The sequence below is a fragment of the Osmerus eperlanus genome, chromosome 28 (genome assembly GCF_963692335.1).
Source record: "Osmerus eperlanus chromosome 28, fOsmEpe2.1, whole genome shotgun sequence".
In the NCBI taxonomy this organism is placed as follows: domain Eukaryota; kingdom Metazoa; phylum Chordata; class Actinopteri; order Osmeriformes; family Osmeridae; genus Osmerus; species Osmerus eperlanus.
The window spans coordinates 7,412,970-7,428,073 of record NC_085045.1 but is presented as its reverse complement, the minus strand read 5'-3'; the positions used below and the strand labels follow the sequence as shown (position 1 = coordinate 7,428,073).

Below are 15,104 nucleotides of genomic sequence, written 5' to 3'. Positions count from 1 at the left end.
CACTGCTAGTATACAAGCATAATCATTCAGCCTGCTGAAATTATGGCATTGATTTAGCTCATAAGGCAGTAAATGTGTGTCTGATCGACCTCATGGATTGTTGTTCTGCTGGCATCAAAGTAGGACGATTGCTTTGAACAGTCCCATGTCACCTACAGGCATTCCTCTGGTAGAGTGACAGATTTTGAAATGACAGCCGACATTAATCGACCGACAACAAGTCCTTTTTCCAATAAGGGTAAGCGTGAGGGAATGAAAGCAAACACACATGTATGCCTTGCAAAACACACAAACACACAAGCGCACACACACGCCGGGTGTGCTATTGGAGTAACAAGCCACAAACCAAAGACCGTGACAAAGCAATCAAGCGAGTGAAGAACCCTGGGAGCCCAAACACTAACCCTGCTCTGAGGTGATCTCCCACTTTCTCTCAGGTTGCGTAACAGGGCTCTGCCAAAGTTCGTCTTGACCTCAGCTTAACCAAGCAAATCCCAAAGAATACCTTCTTTCCCGTAGAAGACCCCATGGTCTTCAAAGTGTGAGACAGCCCATACTAATACTATATACATTCCTGAATACACAATGCACTCCAGGCTGATTTGTTATTTTCAGTTTATCAAGTGATTCTCTGGTTGATCAGTGATGGTCCAGTTCCTTAGCATCTATCAGTCTGCCTGAGTGGGATAGGGAAGCGACTGTGGAGAAGGAGGGCTTTCATACATGCATTATATGCAGTATGTGAATGTTCCCGAACAGGATGTCTAATCAGAACATCAAGTTGAGCTTGTGAGGACTGAGGAGAGACACAAGAAGAAAGCCCTTCCATATTAGACATGAGTCATCTAGACATTCTAGATTTGCAATTCAATGAGTGAGGTTGCGCAAGTATGGGTTGCAATTGTGTTATTCGTCATGCTCTGAGGGTTCCACATCATACAGAAATAGCCCCCAATAAGAACAGTGTACCTTATATAACCCATCATCATTAGTTGGGGAGTGACCAGATTGTAGGGACGTTTCTGATCACATTACTGTGTATTACACACACGCTTGTGTGCACATACATACGCACAGGCACAAATTTACACACACAGCCACACACACACACACACACTGGCCCACGGCCTACACACTCTGGCGCACACACACAGGCGTACACACAAACACACTAATCTCTATCAAGTTCATCATCCATCGATGAACTCTCCACATTGGCCGTATCTACAGCATCTGCTTAGATGACAATGTTGTCCAGCTCTTCAGACCCATCTCTGTGATTGCCATCAAAACGTTATGATATATTAAATAAATTTACTTCAGCCGCAGGCTGCTCAGTGCACTGCCCTATATGGTCATGTGGAATTAGGCTACAGTTGGAGACTTCAGTGTATTTCCCTACAAACACACCACTGGACAGAGATAGAGAGTGTGGGAGGTTGAGAGGTAGAGACAAGATGGAGTTTAAAAGAGAGATGGTTAGACAAATAAAGAGAGAGAGGTAAGCGAGATAAAGATAACAATAAAAAAAAGAGGTTGAGAGACAAAGGCAGAAAAGGAATCAGGGTTAAAGTGAGGGAATAAACTCTAGAGAGAGAGTCCAGAAACCAAAACCTCTGTTCCAGCTCCAGTATGGCCAGGGCTTTGGGTCACAGCTTCACATCGCTGTAAGAGAAGTAACAAATTGGTCATTTTTCTAGTAAGACTCATTATTATAACGCTTGTGCCTCCAGTCTGCTCTGTCAGTGGTATCTCTCTCAACATCCCTTTAAAGGTAATTTGCTAGGGCGTGCTACAACTTTACAACAACAACAAATGTGAAAAGAGACTTGGAAATCAGTATATAAGTCAACTCAGCCAATCTTCATTCTCACAAGAAAAAAAAGTAGAAAAAAAAGAAATACTTCACAGACTTTACAAAGCCCTTAGCGCTTTTCCACAGCTCAGATAGCTGAATGGAATATGCTGAAACCCAGGGTAAACACAGAACATGCCAGCAATTGTTTATGGAAAGTTGTGTCCGTCGTGAAACAAAAACACAAGTGTCTTGTGCGTTTGTCAAACTCTCATCCCATCTCTTCCCGATTTAGTTTCATTCCCGTCTTCCCTGCCCCCCTCTCCACCACCCTCCCCATCATCTGCCCAGTGTTGAAGAGGATCAAAACAGAAGCAGAACACCCTGAAATGAAAGGTCAAACCGAAGCTTGTTCCCAGTCTTCGGTCCCTGTACGGAAGCAGGGTCGTCGACTGAGAGGCCTGTTCGGCCTCGGACACAAAGACAGGACGTTCACTGTGACAGGAAGCTGCGGTGGCTTCCTGTCACGGCTGTCCCCTCGGAGGTCGTTCTCTCCGCTTGACATCACAGCGTCCCTCTTCGGCCGTCATCGTCGCAGATGCTGACCGGGAAGAACATCGTCTTCTGTTTACCTCGGCTTAACACGTGTGTTCGTTTACAACTCTTAATGCACTGCAGTCCTTGACAGTATTTAATCTAGCGATGTTTGTAAGCAGTTGTCCTTGATTCTGCCCAGCTGTATGAAAGTTCAAGTGGGATTAAATTGTTTCTCTCCAGTACACAGAGATACAAAGAGAGAAAGGATGTTCATTGTGTCCTGGACTTCATACCCCACGGTGCTGTGCTATGCTTTGCTGTGCTGGGCTGGGCTGTTCAATGATGGGCTATGCTGTGCTTTTCTGTGATATGCTGGGCTGTGCTTTGCTCTGCTGCGCTATTTTTGCTTTGCTTGGCTCTGGTTTGCTATGCTATGCTATGCCTTGCTATGTTGTGCTATGCTATGCCATGAAATGTTGTGCTGTGCTGTGCAGTGCTTTATTCTAATGGACTGTGCTGGGCTAGCCATTGCCATGCTGTGCTGTGCTAGGCTGTGCTGTGCTAGCCTGTGCCATGCTATGTTGTGCTGTGTTAGGCTGTCCTGGGCTATCCTGTGCTATGCTGGGGCGTGCTTGGCTGGGCTAGCCTGTGCTATGCTGGGCTGTGCTGGACTAGGCTCTGCTGTGCTAGACTGTGCTGTACTGTAATAGGCTGGTCTGAACGGCATCTGTAGATTTCATTATGAGTCACATAAGCAGAGGAAAGGGTCTTCCACATCCTTTTAAGGACAAAGGGAAGTTAAAGGTCCACATCCGAGGGGCAGAAGAAACAGCTGTCTGCTTCTCCCTGGACGGCCTGAGAAAGCTCCTTCAACCTCACAAAAGTACAAAGTAAACGTCAACCAGCACCTACGAAAATAACGCCATCACACTGATTACAGTGCCTTGAGGACATAAAATGACAGCAATATTGAAAATGCATGGACATGTAATAACTACGTAGTCTAGATGCTGTATGTGTAACCCCTGGGGAGCAAAATACAGCAATATTGACGTGCATGAATACGTAATAAGTACGTCGTCTAGATACTGTATGTGTAACCTCTGTGGAGCAAAAGACCAGCAGCATAGGTTTGTCTGTTTTCATAGTGGTTTGTATAGCCTCATAAACTGTACTGGATCAAGCTGGATTAGGAGAGTCATAAAGTGACCTCTACAAGAAGTTTCCACACTCTGAGAACACAAGCGTTTTCTTCCAAATGTTACGGGAATAGGAACCGCAATCAAAAGAAATCATAAAAGTATTCAATTCTGTCTGTGGGTGCTTATGTGGGCTATGATCGTGTGTAGGTGTGTGTGTGCATGTGTGTGAGTGTGTGTGTGTGTGTGTGCACGCGTGAGTGTGTTTCGTGTGTCCGCTTGCCGAGAGGGCTTTCTCTCAGTCTGGCTGACCACAGAATAAAAAACACATCCTTATCTTCATCAGTCCCATAAGTAAACTTTGAGTAGCAAGATATGAAACGTGTATCCTCCCACACTACTGTTTTGTTTTCCATTACTGTGCGGTATACTGAAACGACCATCTGAGGTTAGCTTTTGAGGTCATCCGGAGCTGCCTGTATCCACAGTTCTCTGACTAGTCCTTGACCTGTCCGTGACTGGTCGTAGACCTCACAACCCTGCTGTGAAACTGACATGATAACCCGATCCTTCACAGACCTCTGAACACACTTGCTGAGTCATTAATGAAAGGTCCTTGACTAACAAGTGCAGCCACGCGTGCATGTGACAAAGCACACACACACACAGACACACACACACAGACACACACACAAACCCAAAGAATTACATACATGCACCAGGTGTCTGCAGCACACCAGCACCTCTGTAGAGGACTAATGGTAAACAGCAGCATTGCAGATGCTTCAACCCCTGCAGGTACAGTACACACACACACACACACACACATGCATACTGTACATACTGTACTTCCTCTCACAAGCTCACTCAAAAACCTCACCATGAGAGTTTTTTTCACACCGGCGTCACCGTTCACTGTGACACATGAGCCATTGCCATGCATGAAGGGGCTGGTTCTAAAGTGTCCGCTAAGTCAACACACACATTTACATTTAGTCATTTAGCAGACGCTCTTATCCAGAGCGACTTACAGTAAGTACAGGGACATTCCCCCGAGGCAAGTAGGGTGAAGTGCCTTGCCCAAGGACACAACGTCAATTGGCACGGCCAATTGACGTTGAATCGAACTGGCAACCTTCTGATTACTAGCCCGACTCCCTCACCACTCAGCCATCTGACTCCCGCCATCTGACACACATACACATTCATCGTGTATTCATAAGTACTCGCTGATGCAAGAAGGTTGTCTTTTATCTTTTATGTATTATGGATGTGTGCATCACATGACGTGATAAGTAACGCAGCGGAGTGGAGAGAAATAGAGTGAGATGGAGCAGCGAGAGGTGGTTGATGAAGAGCGTCGGTGAGTGTGTGAAGAAAGGAGCAAGAGGTACAGAGAGAGAGAGAGAGCCTTTTTCTCCACTAGAACAGCAGAGAACCAGAGAAAACTTGAGAATCTGGTAGATCCGATCGTCTATCGAACCTGAGAGCTTCTTTCCTCTCCCTTCTCCTCTTCTCTTCTATCATCTCCTCTCTTCTCCGCTGCTCAGGTCAAACAATGAGCCCTGTGATCGTTCACCTGCCTGTGACATCATGCCGGGCTCGGAATACAGGATTGCTGGCGGCCATTTGCATGGCAGAGGTCAGCCTCCCACAAGACTGCCAGTGTTCTCCACAACAATGCAGCTTTGAGACAGCAGCTACCTCCTGAGTTACAGGTGGATATTAAGTATGATAATACAGTGGCGCTTCGTTTATCTGCAATCATAACAATGTTATGCACAGTCCTGCAGGACTGCCCTGCTGGATAAACCGGCCAGTGGATGTACACGTGCCATTACAGTAACAGCCATACAATGGATGTTTACAGTAAAGTAGGTTTTCCTGTTGAAATGGTTATCGCTTCCTGGTTCATTATGGGATGTTTATCAGACACAGTTTTCCATATTTACAAGCTACTCTGACCAACAATGAGGGCAGCCAATCCTGGCAGTAATTGATTACATAAGCCTAATTATTCAATCAGCATGACTATGGAGATTCAGAGAGGAGGAGATGGGTGATAGAGGGATGGAGGGATGGAATGATGCCATGAAAGAGGAGCAGGGCTTCGAAAGGGAGAGGTCCTGGACATGACTTTGCTACATATGGCTTAGTTTAACAAGGGAAACTCTGACACACTCTCTCTAGCTGTCACACACACACCCACCTTCCCCCAAAAGTCTCTGACCCTTACGTAAAAAAGGGAACACATCCCAACAAATCAACAGCCCCAAATCCTGGTCGACTTCTCTGATCTCATCCTCGCAATTCCATGAGGATTTATTCCAAACACCTGTTCTGTGTTTTAATGAATCCAAGCTTGCCAAAAAAGCAAATCCATTCATCTCCTTGTTCCATACTGTCAAAACAGTGTCTTGTCAATTGTCGTTCCCCTGGATGAAAGTGTGACTGCAGCACAATTTGGAGCAGGCCTATTTATAGCCCTCCACCCTCCAGCTTGAAAGTCACACCGATGGAGGTTTTGGGGAGGCAGACCTTGAGCTGCTCTGTCAATGCAGTGACAAGTTTGCTGATGAGGTTGGTCACTGTGAAGTGGCACTGCACCGCTTCCCGATCCCACACACTCCTCTTCACACACACACTCGAGCATACATGAATACAGGCGTGCGCAATGGGACAAAACATGTAAAAAAAAACATGTATGTCCATGCATTTACGCACAAACACACTTGTGGATGAGCATGAAGGTATACACTCAGAGACATACATACTTATTATGTGAACGTCAAGGCCTAGACAATCTTTGAAACATATTGCAAAGATGCCCACATAAACTGGCTGCATGTCCCCCTCATTCTAGACTATTCACGAGCACACGCACCTTCACCTTGGATCTGTATGTGTACTTCCATCTCTGACTGCACACAGACAATTTCATAGATGCTGCATTAATACTTGTACAAAGTGCACGTGTCTCTTCAACTCTCACTTCGTGGGCAATGTACAACTGTACACAGACATCCTCTTGCTATGTAAAACAAAGACATGATAGGGAAGGACAATAGGCAAAGCAGTAACTTACTTTTCCCCTTTGATGAGGACGAGAGAGAGAGAGGGAGGGAGGGAAAGAGATAGAGAAATAGAGGGAGAGAGAGAGGGCAAGAGAGAGCGGTCGGCAGTCTCTCTGCAGCTGGACTGCAGCCCTGTGGTTTGTCCTCCGAAATTCCCAATCAAAGAAACCAAAACAAACAGAAAAGTACAGGCAGCGTGAGTCAGTCTCTCTCCCTAGCAGTCCCACACTGCTGATGTTCTCTAGAGCAGGGAGGAACTCAACTCGCAGTTCCCAGCCAGCTGGCCAATTGTCGTCAAGAACTCCCCGCCTCTCAGCCTATGACACGCCTCACATACTCCAGCCGACACCACACCTCCCTCCCACACTCCCCCCCCTCCTCCGTATCCCTCTGGAAGTTCCTATGGAAGAAAGCGTGAGAGAGAATAGGAGAGGAAGGAGAAGAGACGAGAAGCGAAGAGAGGAGAGGAAGAGAGGAGAGGGGAGGACAGGATTAGAGGAGAGAAGGGGAGGGGAGGGGAGAGGAGAGAAAAAAGAAACGCATTAAGCACAACGGTAGCACACAACAAACGTGTGTGGAGGAAGGACAGGACGAGCCCCAAAAAAAGGAAAGAATATCAAAAAAAGGGAAGTCTTACATGAAGGCTTCTGAGACTGAGAGAAGAGAAGGGGACAGGGGTCAACACCACTCCCTCCCTCCCTCGTCTCCTCCTCTATTGTGTAATATGCGCGGCATTGCCAGACATCCATTCACTCACTGCTGCTGGCTGGGCTACGATGGACACTGCTGTATCACATTGCACACACAAGGAACCGGGGACAAATCGTCCATGATTACAAATGATCAATCACGAAAACTGAGAAAGAATCCAGGGAGCCTTTTATTAAATCATGTGGCCTATTGTCATACAATTCTCTTGTAAATCAACAAGACATGCCAAACTCTAGTCACATGCAGACTTGCTCTGAGCCGAGTCAATTTGCCTGGGAGGACTTTCCGCATGTGAACTAGTCTTCATCATCATCGCAAATCATCATAGCACACAGGCATATGTTGTGCAGACACAGTGGCTGGACGTCTATGGAGCTCCAGACACTCCCCCCCCCCCCCCCCCCAGTTGCATCGTTATCGTCCAATCGCAACGAGGATGTCAGGACATCTCCAGCCTGCTCTGCAAACAGATCTGCTTCATTTCCCTAATGCTGGCGCATACTCTGTCAAACCTACTGTCAAATCAACTTAGACTGACTGATACACAACCACACACACACGCGCGTACAAACGCACGCATGCAAGGTCGCATGCACAACATGGGCACGTCACACACACACAGACAGGCACGTAGGGTACAAACAGCGAAGCTATTGAAAACAATTGGACATGTTGCAAAAAAAAGTGACAACATAAAATGTGCTTGTGTTGTAAATGAGTGCGAGAGACTTGCGGGGAAACAGACAGGCCGACAGACCGATGAGACAGGCCGTCTCAAATTCAGACTGATTGGGATTGAGTGTTGTATTCAAAACAGCACTGTGACATCAAATGTCTACTCGAGAGTTAAAGATCATAGCTGTTCTGTTTTCGATCACCTACAGAACACTGCCAATGACACTACAAAAACCATAGGTAGCCTATATCAGTGGGGTGGGAGATACGATATAGAGGATGTTGCAATCTCCCCAGTGAGAAAATGTGTCAGTAAGGAAGGTGGTGGGTAAATGTCAGCAGTAAAATCACATCAGATCAAAGCGTGTTTTCGTGAAAGCCCTGCTGGATAATGTGCTGCCAATTTTGCCATTTCCTGCTATTCCCCTCTGGTCATGTCTAAGGTCTACTGTTAGAGATCAGAGAAATGGCTCATGAAAAAACGTGTTGTTGTATTACCAGTCCTCATGGCTGCAACCCATCCTCTCTGTGTTAGGGGCAGCACAAAATAAAACACAAAAACAAGAACAAGAGAAGTACTAGTAGAGCAGGGAAAGTGGGCACCTCACACTCACAAACTAACACATGCACGCACGCACACACACACACACACCTACATACACACATACACACGTCATTAGATGATAAGGTATCACACTCTTTTATACATGCTATCCCCAAGGCTTTCACAAAACACAAACACAAGTAACAGTACCCTCTTGAACAAACATGCACAAAAAAGAAATGCTACTGTACAGTACTTCTCACAGACAAATGTTGATGTTATGTTGAAGGGTAGCCAAGGGTCCTGCAGCCTAAACTAGACATTGCTCCCAGGCGCAGGGAAAATGTTGGGCCCCATGAAGAGATTGCAATTTGGGTCGCCCCTCCGCTCCCATTGTGGTTATGTACGTTTTTTTTTCAAATTATTCAACAAAATGGGACTACCCTGGTTTCCTCTCACTTCGACACCCATGGTTTCTCCCTCTGCAGATAATGCGGAGGACTGAGTGTTATGGGTTGAGCTAGCCTGGTCAGACAGACAGGCAGATAGGCAGACACACAGACGTGTGGGGGAACGGGCAGACAGACAGGGAAGACAAATACATGAAAGAGAGAAGCAGACAGTCATTACTGTAATACAGATAGTCAGACAGACAGTCAGACAGGCTGACTGTTGAACAAGGAAGCACGTATAGGCGTTCATACAGACAGTCAGACAGACAGAGAGACATTCCAACTGTTAAACGAGAAAGCAGATGGTTAGACAGACAGACAGACAGACATGCCCAATGTAGAAGCCTGCCCCAGGGGCATATCGGAACCACAGAGGTGGAAGCAGAGAAGAAATGCTGAAACTAGCTAAATGAACACACTCTCGCTCCCTGTTCATTCTCATAGACGCGTCATAAAGACTCCGAATTAGAGAAGCAGACCGCCACACACTTTTCACAGTCCACCAAGAGGGTAAATCATTTGAAAGAACAGCAGATGAACTGGAAAGACTGAAGAATGGACGACAAGATTAAGAATGGCTTCACGGTTCTTTAAACGGAGCAAAATGGGATGCTGTGGGTTATGTAAGCAGGCAGCCGTCAGTGGCTGCACCTAAGTAAATATGACAGGTTTGATTATGAACATGCTGTTTGCACCAGGCTGGCTCCCAGATAACCTCCCTGCTCTGGGCTCTCAGTGGGGGTACAGTGACTAATAACTCAAGCTGGGGACAGAGGCCCCAGCTTTTGGTATCTTTGTTTAATCTCTGTTTTAGGTTTATCTTGGCTTTTCCTGGTTCTACACTCAAATGTTGTGATCTTGGACCTCAGTCTTACCACAGGGGTTCCTTACTTCCTGTACTGAGTTAAAAACTCGTGTATTTTGCAAAACAGAAAGAGCCAGACTTGTTTATTACCGTATCAGGGTAACAAATGATCTCAAAAATCAATAGTGCACTCAGTGGCACACACACACAGACACGCACTGTAAAAACACACACAAACACACACAAGCAAACACACACAGTCTGCTGGTCAATGCTCTTGATAAACAGTGAAGGGCGTAAAAGACACATGGACAACTTTGCTCATTAAAGGTTTGAGCCAAAGCCTAAGTACACTTCAAAATCCTGTTAGACAGTTTCAACTCTCACTAAAAAGTGAGCAATCGATGGGAATTGAAAAAACAACACTTGATTCAACATTGATTATTCCGTTTGCCTGCATGCTGGACACTTGGGACATTTATTTCTAATGACCTTGATTATTTTATATTAGCTTTTAACTCTTTCAAAATACTGAACTCCCTTGCTCCTCTCATCCTCTCGTCATCCGTCATCTTTGGGATCTTATCCTGGATATAAAACCTCTTTGTTTGTTCCTGTCATGCTCCTGTCAACCCTCAAAATCCTTAGTTACAGTTTTTCTCGATTGGTTACACACATTTTCTGAATGCATACCTCATACTCTCAGAACTCTACACACAAATCAAAAAAACACAAACACAATGGGCAAAACCCCTCACTTCTCCTGCAAAATTAAACTTAACATTCAAAACAATGTTATTTAATCTCAAAATGGTATTTCGTTTTCAAATGACAAACACAAACCATCATATGAATAGACATTTATAAGAACCATTTGAACACTGATGTGCTCAATGTAAAACACTATGATGAATGGAAAACACTTCTTCTTCATTCATAATAGTGAGTTAGGCCTTTTTTTGTTCAGTGTTACATTTACTACGGACAGTACATACATAAGTGTGTTGTAAAATATTTGAGAATATTGTTTTTATACTCAGAACACAGAAATACACGGTAACAAATATATTTTACGTATTTTTCCCAGAAAAACAATGTACACAGTGTACATCCCAACCAACACAAAGTTGCACATACAGTGGTCTACATACAAAACAACAGAATAATTTACTGTATAGTGTATACAATTACATTATTATTTTTTTTCTTTGTATTTGCCGTAATGTTATGGTGTTATTTTCTAGGACCATGTTCATGATTTCAGTTTCCTGTTCAGGAGACAGAGGACGTTCCCGACCACCTTGTGTTGGTAATCTTTCAGTTCTGCCAAACAAATAGTAAAATACTGTAAATACTGTGTAGGAATACAAAGTAGGAATACATTTTCCAAATACTTGAAACATACTTTATTTTTACAGTCCTACAGAACAGTCCACAGGCAATACTGTACTACTGTACTCATTGAGTACTGTATTGATATGCAGTAGGCCTACTGCAATTTTGTAGTGAGAGTAGATTTCTTACCTATTCTCATTTCGGAAAGTCCGGATGATGGATGCTACAGTGTACCTGCTCAAATTTGGCTGTACTCTTTGCCCAGCCTCCCTCATTGTTAGACCATGGTTGACCACATGGTCAACCAAAGCGGCTCGGATCTCATCAGAGGTTACGGTCCTTGGCCTTCCTCATCCTCGTCCTCCCTGTCCTCCTCCTCTTACTCTCACTCCTCTGCCTCTGTTTCCAATGTTGGCATCCATTGCTCAAAAACAGAAGAGGTCACCTGTTGCCCTTTTATGCTAAAGCTCTGATTGCTAATTGTAAAACTGTGTGACAGGTGTTTGTCCATGCGATGAGTCAGTGTGCGTATTTGAATGGCAGTGTGTTCCTTGTGAAAACAAAAGATTTTCTTCATGAAAATTGTGCCAAATGCAGAGAATTGTGTTTAGTGTTTTAGAACTGCAATTTGAGTGTAAAGCAGGAATTGTGCTTGTAGTTTAGCAGAATTGGTTCATGGGGTTGGTGCATGAGTTACATGTTGTGATCATTGTGTCTCAAGTACCAGTATTTGTGTGTAAACAATTGAGAAAAACTGTAATCTCTCAAAAGTAAATATATGTGTCAATGAACATGTCAGTGCCATCAGTATATAAGTCCTTGTGTCATTGTGTACGGATAAGACAGTCAAATTGCTTAGTCATGTTGTGAATATAACAGTGTACTTTGGAGTTGATGTTCTGATGTAAACTATGGCTAAAGTTTTGATGACAATTATTGTAAATTGTAGGTTACACCTTAGTGTATGTAAGAGTTTGATTGTAAGAGACTGGACAAGATTCACATTTACGCTTTTACTGTTTGTTCTGTAATTTGTTGACAGACCATGTCACAGAAAGGAAAATAAATGTGAACATAGGACAATCTCCTTAGGGGAAACTGTACACGCAGTGCTGTAGGAATTACAGTGCAGTCCTCCTACACCTCCTGAGGTTCCTGTCTGTCGGGCCAAATGATTATGTACAATTCTCTGCTGTTTCCTACATTATCAATTGCTTTTGTCATGTTGATCAAAATATATTACAGCATAATGGGTCTCTGTTGAATAGTCTCAGCCCCCACAACATTTAGGCATTATTTCATAGCATAAGTCTTTACTTGCAAAATGGTCGAACAAGTTGTCATAATATATGTCAAGCATATTTCTATACATTTCCATTAGACTTTTATCTAAATCTGTCCTGAATTGGTCAATTGCTCCCAGGTGATTAGACTAAGGGAGATAAAGATTGCCATGATAGAGGACAACAACATCTTTGAAAACATCCAAACAGTCAGCATCTCAACCATTGACAGGGTGCTGAAAAGACACCAAATGAATATGAAGCAGCTGTACACTGTTCCATTCGAAAGAAATGGTGAAAGAGTGAAGGAAATGCGCTACCAGTATGTACAGATAAAACGTGTATGAGCATGCAGCAACTGTACCTCAACAGTACAACATCATAAAGTGATATACAGTACAGTAAGTGGGAGCTTTAGAAAAGAAGATGCAATATGTGCCGTATACATTTGATGTAACTGTATCTTGCCCAAAACGAAAATGCATGGAATTCATACATTTTTGGTGTCTTCTGGATATAGCGTATAATGGAACTGGAAGCAAGTGAACCAAATACGTGATCGTTTGGGACAATGTCGGTTTCCGTCGCTCCAACATCATCAGGCAATGGTTTGCGGCCCACAACAGGATGCTGATGGGGTTCCTCTAACCCTACTCCCCATTACTTAACCCCATTGAGGAACATTTCTCAGCATGGAGATGGAAAGTCTATGATCGGCAGCCACATACGCGGATGACCCTTCGGGCTTCCATGGATGCAGCGTGTGATGACATCACAGCAGATGCCTGCAGAGGCTGGATAAGACACAGTAAACAATTCTTTCCATGCTGCATCGCAAGAGAAGATGTACGATGTGATGTGGATGAGAATTTGTGGTCCAACAGACAGGAACGTCACAAGGTGTAGGAAGACTGCTCTGTAATTCCTACGACACTACAGTTTTTCCTAAAGAGATTGTCCTATGTTTACATTTCTTTTCCTTTCGCTATGACATGGTCTGTCAACTGAGTACAGTACAAACAATAAAAGAACAAGGGAGTCAGGTGGCTGAGCGGTTAGGGAATCAGGCTAGTAATCTGGCGCCGAAAATGGCTGCCTAGGTAGGCTCTCCTGCCAAAGTAAATTCCTTGTCTGTGCAAACTTTCATGGCAAATAAAAACCAATTCTGATTCTGATCTGAAGATTGCCAGTTTGATTCCCGGCCGTGCCACATGACGTTGTGTCCTTGGGCAAGGCACTTCACCCTAATTGCCTCGGGGGGAATGTCCCTGTACTTACTGTAAGTCGCTCTGGATAAGAGCGTCTGCTAAATGACTAAATGTAAATGTAAATAAAAGCGTGAATCTTGTCCAGTCTCTTGCAATCAAACTCCTACATACACTAAGGTGTAACCTACAATTTACAATAATTGTCATCAAAACTTTAGCCATAGTTTACATCAGAACATCCCTCCAGAGTACACTGTTATATTGACAACATGACTAAGCAATTTGATTGTCTTATCCGTACACAATGACACAAGGACTTGTCATTCTGATGGCACTGACATGTTCATTGACACAGATATTTACTTTTGAGAGATGAACTAAGGATTTTGTACATAATCATTTGCATGGATGTACCAAAGCATTTGCAACTTGTTCAAAGAAATGAGAAACTGCTTTTTTGATGTGCACAAGTGACACAATGATGTGAAGATTGAACAGGTCTGAGAAATGTACCAAAGCGACTGAGAACAACTGTAAATGATACTTAACCACCAGTGAGGGGAAAAGGGTATGTGTGAACCTACAAGTCCAACCTACAAAATGGCAAAACCAAATTACTGATTGTCACTGCACCTTGTCACTGCGGTGAAATCAGGGGGTAATTACTATCTCTCCAGCTTCCTGATGAAAAAGCGTATGAAAATCTATTCTTATACTACTATTTTTATTTGCCTGGCATCTTTGTTCGTCTCTGTGTTGCAGTTTCCCCTGATTCTCTGCTTAGTTCTCAAAGCAATATAATGGACAGACAGATAGATTAGATCAGACAGACAGACAGACAGACAGACAGACAGTCAATCATTCATATTAAGAACATATTGATACTGGACATATTCGATGGCAAAAAGCCAGTTTATACTGTAATTTGCCTGAACAGGAGAATGTGCTCTGCTTTCCATCAATGATCCAGGAAAAAGGCTTTTCACAGTGAACACCCACGCTGGGTAACTCCACCAGCCCCCCCCCCCCCCCCCCCCCACCGAGTTACACAAATCTATACTGACCATCCGCTTCACACGTTAGGCCTCATCATGCTGACCTACTTAGGACAATTCCCCGTGGGTGTGCTAGAGCAAATCAGCTCAGACTGGGATCCTCCTTGTCCTCTATAGTAGGTAGCATCGATGCCTGATTCCATCATAGCACTGAGCCAGGTGGTCGGTATGACCTGAACTTCCCAGAAGCTCATAGCTTGAAGATCCTCTCTTTTGTACATTACAATAGGTGACAGTGAAAGTGAATGAGCACCCTGCTGGGGCCAGCTCCAAAGCATTCCCGACTTAAATTAGGTCTGTCATGTCACTCTGGAAGTTTGCAGTGAATAAGCTTATCAACAAAAATATTTTTTGTATTATTTACATATTTGGCCTGATCACCGCAAAATATCTTCCTGGTCCTGCGGTGTCCCACGGGAGACCAGACAACTTGCAGACTGTGTTGGCCTAACAGGTGTGTGATTACTGTTTTGGAAATTAAGAGCCCACAA

At 44.1% G+C, this 15,104-nt stretch overlaps 1 protein-coding gene across 1 annotated transcript in view; it reads right to left on the bottom strand.

Annotated features, from left to right (window-relative positions):
- LOC134014923 (cAMP-specific 3',5'-cyclic phosphodiesterase 4D) overlaps positions 1-6,762 on the bottom strand; it is a 31,028-nt gene extending 24,266 nt beyond the window's left edge. The window contains exon 1 of the mRNA XM_062454104.1: positions 6,557-6,762. The gene's annotated coding sequence lies outside the window, so the exon portion shown is untranslated. The remainder of the gene's footprint in view (positions 1-6,556) is intronic.
- Between the last annotated feature and the right edge of the window lie 8,342 nt (positions 6,763-15,104).